At 40.6% G+C, this 7,202-nt stretch overlaps 1 non-coding gene across 1 annotated transcript; it reads left to right on the top strand.

Moving 5' to 3' along the window:
- The first annotated feature begins 2,099 nt into the window (after positions 1 to 2,099).
- Positions 2,100 to 2,224, top strand: LOC131808755 (U6atac minor spliceosomal RNA). The gene has a single exon (XR_009344954.1). It is a non-coding gene; the product is annotated as a U6atac minor spliceosomal RNA (small nuclear RNA).
- Positions 2,225 to 7,202: the final 4,978 nt, after the last annotated feature.

The following is a 7,202-nucleotide window of genomic DNA, read 5'->3' as shown; positions in this document are numbered from 1 at the left end:
AATGGTGTGTGTTTTTCCTTTTAAATTTCACACAGACCAACAACATCATGTTAAGCGTATATCTGAAATGTGCACGCATTTCCTGAAACAAGTATTTCTGGTTTCACATGGTCAAATACTACTTTAGATATATATGTATATTTTAAACCAAACCTCTTATTGAAAGAACTAGAAATTAGAAATGTTCAGGACTTAAGGGTACCCCAGAAGTCATCAATTTTAGTGAAAGCCTGAAAAATTGTACCTATAAAGAAAACTTACAGAATTTTACATTTATTTTAGAAATTCCAGAATGACTGGACATTACAGATTTGCTTATGTGTTCATTATTTTCAAAAGACAATCTTAACAAGTTCTTAATAAAATGAAATGGGTCCAACACATCATGTTTATTCATTTTTCTTAACCTATACGAAGCTTCATAATTAATGGGGACATTTTAGATCCATCCAGTTAAAGTCAGAAATAATATAAGGATGACCATTGTCAACCACTGTGTCTATTAAGTTTAACGAAAAGGAAAAAAAAGAATTATAAAAATCAGAGATGGAGAGATTACGATGACTTTGTTTGCAGGTGATAAGATTGCTACAGACTAATTCAAAATAATTGTAACAAAGATCCCATTCACAATTTCAACAATATTTCTAGAGCTCTGGTAATAAACCCACTAAATATGTGTAAAATCTTTACAGGGAAAATTATGAAGCAGTACTGGATATTTGAATGAATGGAAATCCATCTTGCTTTCATGCTAGAAAACCCTTTATCTTAAATATATGAATACTTCCTAAATCAGCCTTCTAATTTCATTAAATTCCAGTCAAAATCTAAAGTGGGTTTTTCACAGATCTGCATTAACTTATTCTGAAATTCATATGGAAGAGCAGGAGATCCAGGGTAGCTAGAAAAGACCAAAGAATTACAAGGTTGTGGAATCTGCCCTTCCAAATATCATGATTTATTACAAATCCATAGGAATTAAGGAAGTGTCTAGTGCTACAGAAAGAGATGCGTAGAGTGAGAACTCACAATCAGACTGTATCGGTTTCCCGAGACTGTTGTGACAAAGCACCACAGACTAGGAGCCTGAATGAAGAAATGCATTCTCTCCTCGTCCTGGTGTCCAGAGGTCCACAACCAAGGTGTGTGTAGGGCCGTGCTTTCTCTCAAGCTTCCTTGGATTGGGTTCCACCCTAATCCAGTATGATTTCATCTGAATGTGATGATACCCATGAGGACCCTATTTCCAAACAAGTCATACACACAGCTTCTGGGGATTAGGAACCTATCCCACCTTCTGGAACCTTCCAGCTTCTGGAACCTATTTTGGGGAGAAACATGACTCAGCCTACAACAGAGACAAACACATAGATGGAATATTGACACTACAAAGGTCGCCATATTCAGTGAACTAAATGCTGCTGGGAAAGTTGGCTGTTTATGTGCCTCAGGAAGGTGAGGATCCGTTACCTGGAAAACAAGTCCTTGTAAATATCAAGTAGAATGGCTCGGGGCGTCTGCGGGCATCCATTAGTGGCTTGGTTCTGAAGGTGTCATCCACGCTTCTGGAACTCGGGTTTTCCTCCATTTCAGATGAGGACCAGAGCACCGGGACCGCTGCGTTACTGGGAGAACGATGTCTGACGCAGCAGAGAAGCAGTGTGTGTGGTGCTTACTGCCGCCAAGGCCCGCAACCCTGGTGAGTTTTCCATCCTGCTCTTTCAGTGTCTGTATTTCCAGCTGCCCAGGTGATCCTGGCCAGACACCATAACTTACAGAGTGGTTTTTGTTCACACAGGTAGATTTTTAAAAATCTTTTCTTTTCTTTTTTCTTTCCTTTTCTTTTCTTTTCTTTTCTTTTCTTTTCTTTTCTTTTCTTTCTTTCTTTCTTTATTTTTTTTCAAAGATTTTGTTTATTTATTTGACAGAGAGGTGGGTCACAAGTAGGCAGAGAGAGAGAAGGAGAAGCAGGTTCCCCGCAGAGCAGAGAGCCCGATGCCAGGACCCTGAGATCATGACCTGAGCCGAAGGCAGAAGCTTACCCACTGAGCCACCCAGGTGCCCCTAAAATCTTCTCTTATTAAAAAGAGTTTCCTGTGTTATAGAGGACAGAAGGTGAGCCGTCCCCCTGACAAGGATGGAAGAGGCTGTTGGGCGTGAGGACACTCACAGGGGCGAGGCATTGTTGCCTACCTGGGGGCCCCTGAGATCACCTTTTGCTTGTGCAACAGCGTGTTCTGGGGACAGACGGGAGCTTAGCCGGCGGTGGGCTCTAGCCGACTGTCCAGAGAAACGATATTGCTCCGTCCTACCCCCGAAACCAATGTCACAGTGTGTGTCCACCACACCTCCAAAAGAGTCTTCTTCCCATTTGCCTGTCAGTTGGGCTAATCCCAAACTTACAGGACGTCGCTTCCTGAAGGTCTCAGGACTCCCGTCATGCGCAGTTTCCACCAAACTTGACCAGCAACATTTCAAGAGACCGTCCTCCTAGACTTTGTTGTGCCCTCTATTTGGATTTTGGTATTGGAAAATTCCTTTTTGCCTTCAAATGGGAACTAACCACCCGATAAATTAAACCATACACTGCAGAAACCAAACCCACCAAACCGAACAAAGAACCCAAAAAAGATCATTCCTAATACAGAAGAGAATATTGCGTGCAATCTGGCAGAGCTGGATTTATGGTTCCAGATGATAAATTTGGGTCAATTTCGACTTTCTAGACCTAGTTGGATGACTCTCCATTACCAGCTGTCTCTTGTAAAAGCTTCAGGTAAATGTTTATTGATGAATACGTGTGAGTTGTGTTAGCATGCAAATCCCTTTCCATATAGTTTGTAAAACTTCTGTATCACAGATAAAGCCAAGAAAAAATATTTTTTTCTTCCTGTCTTAAAGTAGGAAAATGAACTATTACCTTGAAATGGCTTTTACTTAGAGATAAATAATACACATTTTTTTCCCTTTAGCTGGAACTTATAAATAAAGTTAGTAATTACCACATACAGAATTCTGGTTTAATTATCACAAGATTGTGTTCAGTTTATGTTGAAAGATAAGAAAATAGTAAAAGAGTGTAATTGGTTTCAAAAAAAAAAAAAGAGAGAGAGATCTGTACTGCATTCTTTATTGCAATTAGGTATTTTAAAAAGCCTATAAAGCCACGAGGCTATACGAAATTTTTTGTTCCTTGCAGATGTGTGATGTGTGTGTGGATAATTTCTGACTTTGACGGATGCAGAACCACACATAATGACCATCAGTCCTAATGACCAGTTTTCATTAGACTGGTCTTTGCATGAGTTTTTTTTTTTTTTTTTTTTTTTTTTTTCACCAGGAAATAAGTGCCTTCTAGCATGATTGTAACTGACTACTCTTCAGACTTTATTAGTCTTTTCTTTTATAAAACTAGGTCCAAAAATGTAGCTCTAAGCAGCTATCAATGCTAACTACATCTAGCTTGACTGAAATGCTGAGTTCATAGTCCAAACCGATGTGGAAATAAAATTTTAGAAGCCCCTGTTGCAGACCTTGCCTGATAGTGTCTTTGGTCATAAGCAGACACCATGTAGAAAGCATTAACTAATATTTAACCTGCTTTATACGGTGTCTGTAAATCTTTATGCAATGCTTTTTGAAGTTATCCATCTAAAAATTATTTTAAGGCTATTTCTACTTTTCCACCTTCTCTCCTGCATTTATAGAAAAGTCACTCGTGTCATCCCTGGACCGGGAGATTAATGCGTCCTGTTTCATTTTCATCCGAGCTCTGTAAGACAGGGGTATTATCATCGCTGCCGCGGCCTTTATTGTTGGTATCTTGTGTTTTACAGGTGGGAAAACTAAAGATTGAAAGGGGTGAAGTGATGGGTTTGGGATCCCCAAACAGTGAGTGTTGAGTGAACGGAGTGTAAGACAAATGAAAAAACCTCTCGGAAAAAATGTGTGGGGTTTTCTTAACGATTCAGAAAATGTGAGTTATTAAAGCAGTGAAAGAAAAAAAAGAAAGAAGGAGAACGAAGGCGAAAAGAAAAAGAAAAGAGAGAGAGAGAGAGAGAGAGAGAGGAGGGAGGAAAGCAAGCCGGGGAGACGAGTGGAGGCTGTTGCCGGGTGAGGGTGATGCTGCGAGATCCCATCCCGTCGCTCTAGCTCGTTGCAGAGTTGTGGCCGGGTGAGGAATTCCGATCCGAGAGAGGCATCGTTTTCATTTCCCTGCCTTCGTACACGGCATGGTGGACGCAGGACTCACGGCCTTACTTTCCTCACATTGGAACATTCTCATTTTCTTTTCCTTCTTTTCTCTTTTGGTTTGTTCACTTGTCACAGAGAAAGGTCACTGAAATACTATAATTTTCCTAATAGTCAGTGATGATTACCTTAGAGCACCAGAGACCATGGAGAGCGCCAGGCTGCGCCGTCTGGGTGGGGGCTGGGGGCTGGGGGCTCACCTGGACCCCTCTCAGCGGCCTGTCTGCTCAGAGGCCAGCTGGGGTGGACGAGACACAGGACGGTACTGATGGGGAACCTGCCAGATTGTTCCATTTTCTAGGCTGCCCCCCCCCAGGTCCCTCCGTCCCCCCCCACCTCTCCCTCCCTCTCTGTCTCTCTCGCTCTCTCCCTCCCCTCTGTCTCCCTCTCCCCTCACTTTCTATAACTGCACATTTAGAAACAAGTTTCCACAGTGAGAAGAAATACAGGCTTTGCAGTCAGAATACGCAGAATCTGCCAAAGACATTCAGCCTTGGGCAAAGCACTTCCCATTTTGAACTTTTGTCTCCGATATGTGGAAAGGACATGATACCATATATGTCAATTTTCTAATACACACTGTATGATACAGCATAGGCACAGACCTGTTCAGTGTTTGGGGTGTAAACTAGACACTAAATGCTACTTCCATTTCTTTCTCAATATAATTTTATTACTTGTCTCTGACAAAGCATTTTGTTGCACATATACACGCCAGTTTTAAAATACGAGCCCATAAGCACAGTCTGAAGTAAAAGTGTGAATTATTTTCAATGAAATTAAGTTCATTAAATAAAAATGCTTGTTATTTTTAAGGTGCCGTATTTGGCGCGACAGAGAATGAGGCTGAGTGAAGCCTGGTCTCTATTTCTAAAGTATTACCATCTACTTGAATCTTAAGGAGAAAAGTTAAAAAATTACTCGGTGAGTTGGTAGGTTGGATCTTACATTAATGATGGATAATCTAGATTGTAAATAGTGACTTAAATTATTAAAGCAGTGATCTGAGACATAAGGCTTCGGTAGAAGGAAGTACTGTGGTTCTCAGGGGCATCAGGGGCCTTCATAAGATACCAAATAGGACAAAGAAACATTGATGAATTATTTAAAGATGAAACAAGATAAATATAGACATCCTTAAATTTAATTACAGACTGGAATCTGGCAGCAAATTTTAAAGTGTATTCTTTTCAGAATGTCCCACTTAAAAGGTTGTTGCTAGTGTTCCTAGTGTTTGGAACCTTTGTGGTTTTTCTGTGTTTCTCACTATCAGACCTCTTACTGTTGCAATAATTTCATGTAGTCACCTCCCATCAATATATAAAATCTTTTCTTTACAGGAAAATATTTTCCCTTTTGGGATCTTGAATGCTGTCCTTTTCATAGAATCAGCATTAATAATGTCGGGACCCTTCCAGAGCGCAGTAGGACTCACGAAATGTACAACACGTGGTGGTCATTAAAAAGAAAAAAATGGAACCCGACACTAAACCTGAGGAAGAATTAGTCTTAGAGCGTAATTAAATGCCAGCCATTTCAGGTGTGCTAGAAAGAATATCGACAACAACCGTTTTGAAAAGCTGCAGACACCCAGAGAAGTGGAGAACTGGGAAACTTCATACCGATTTCTCTTCATTAACTTAGAAGTGTAGAAGCACATCTTTTATAATTGACATGATAAGAGAAATAATTTATTAACAGGTAGAAGAGAGACCGAGCTTCCGGAGAAGGGACGGTTAACTACAGCAGTAATCAAGTTGGAGTCATATGACTTTCCATTTTTTACTGAGCGGATCAGTTGCTTTCTTAAATGATTTCCTGTATCATTTGGAGGAGGAAATAATTTTCCTGACTTTAAGCCTGAACCACTTTTGCGATAGCATTCTTGTTTTAAGCTTATGATCCACTCCTTAAATAGATGGTTCTTTTTAAGCCACTGTTCTAAGGTGCCAGTATGGGGTAAGCAAAGCTGCGGTAAGCTGATTTACACATGCTGCAAACATCATGTTAGCACCTGGGTGCTTGCTGGTAAAAAGGACTCTCTCCCTCTGAAGATTATTATAATAACCTTAGCTATAAGCATAACTAGTGAATATTCTCAACGTATCTTCCTTGAAGTTCTCCACCATCAGCAGATTATCTCTGGATCCTGTTCTGCCTCCTCATGCAAGCGAAGAATACTTCAAGGTAGCACCAGACAGGAAAAGCTTCCTTAAGTGGCAAATGATTAAAATACCATAATCATCTCTGATTGTTTTTGTTACTTGAAGGTATTTTTTTGTGCATGACAAGAGCTTTATGAAATATTGGTGAGGGTTTTAATAACTCCATTGCTCAGATGCCTGACAGGTAAGACAGAAAGAGGTCTATGTGTCTCCAGATATTTAATTCATAATAGTAACTCTTGTGAGTATTCACGATAAATATCACTATGTTGCCGCAACCGGAGAAAGATCACGATTGTGAATGTGTCCCGTGTTTCTGTTACAGCCTCTGCCTGTGCTTCCTCTGTCCCCTGCAACGTCCTTGTGAGTGAGCAGGGCGCTTGCTACTGACCTGCCTTGTTTCTCTTATGGCATTTCCTATACTTTTACGTCATTCATTGAGGTAAACTTCATGGCTTGTATGTATTAGATCTAGAGGATCATTTAGGCACTTTTTTATAGACTCTAATTATATGGTAACAATTTAGTGTCTGTTACATCTTTGGCTCATCTTTTGAAATATTTTCGAATATACTGCTCACAGTTCTTCCTTTCTATGAATTCCAGTATCTTGACCATGTTGGGGTCTGTTGTCTCTCTTTCCTCCTTCCTTTCTCCCCCTTTTCTCTCTCCCTCACTCCCCCCTCCTTCCTTCTTTCCTTCAAAGGGCAGGATAGGGAGGGGTAGAGGAGAGAGTCCAAGCAGCGTCCATGCTCGGGGTGAGGCCTGACTCAGGGGCTCCAT

Source organism: Mustela lutreola, chromosome 9, assembly GCF_030435805.1.
Source record: "Mustela lutreola isolate mMusLut2 chromosome 9, mMusLut2.pri, whole genome shotgun sequence".
Lineage (NCBI taxonomy): Eukaryota > Metazoa > Chordata > Mammalia > Carnivora > Mustelidae > Mustela > Mustela lutreola.
The sequence above is the reverse complement of the archived record's forward strand: the minus strand, read 5'-3'. Positions and strand labels throughout refer to the sequence as shown.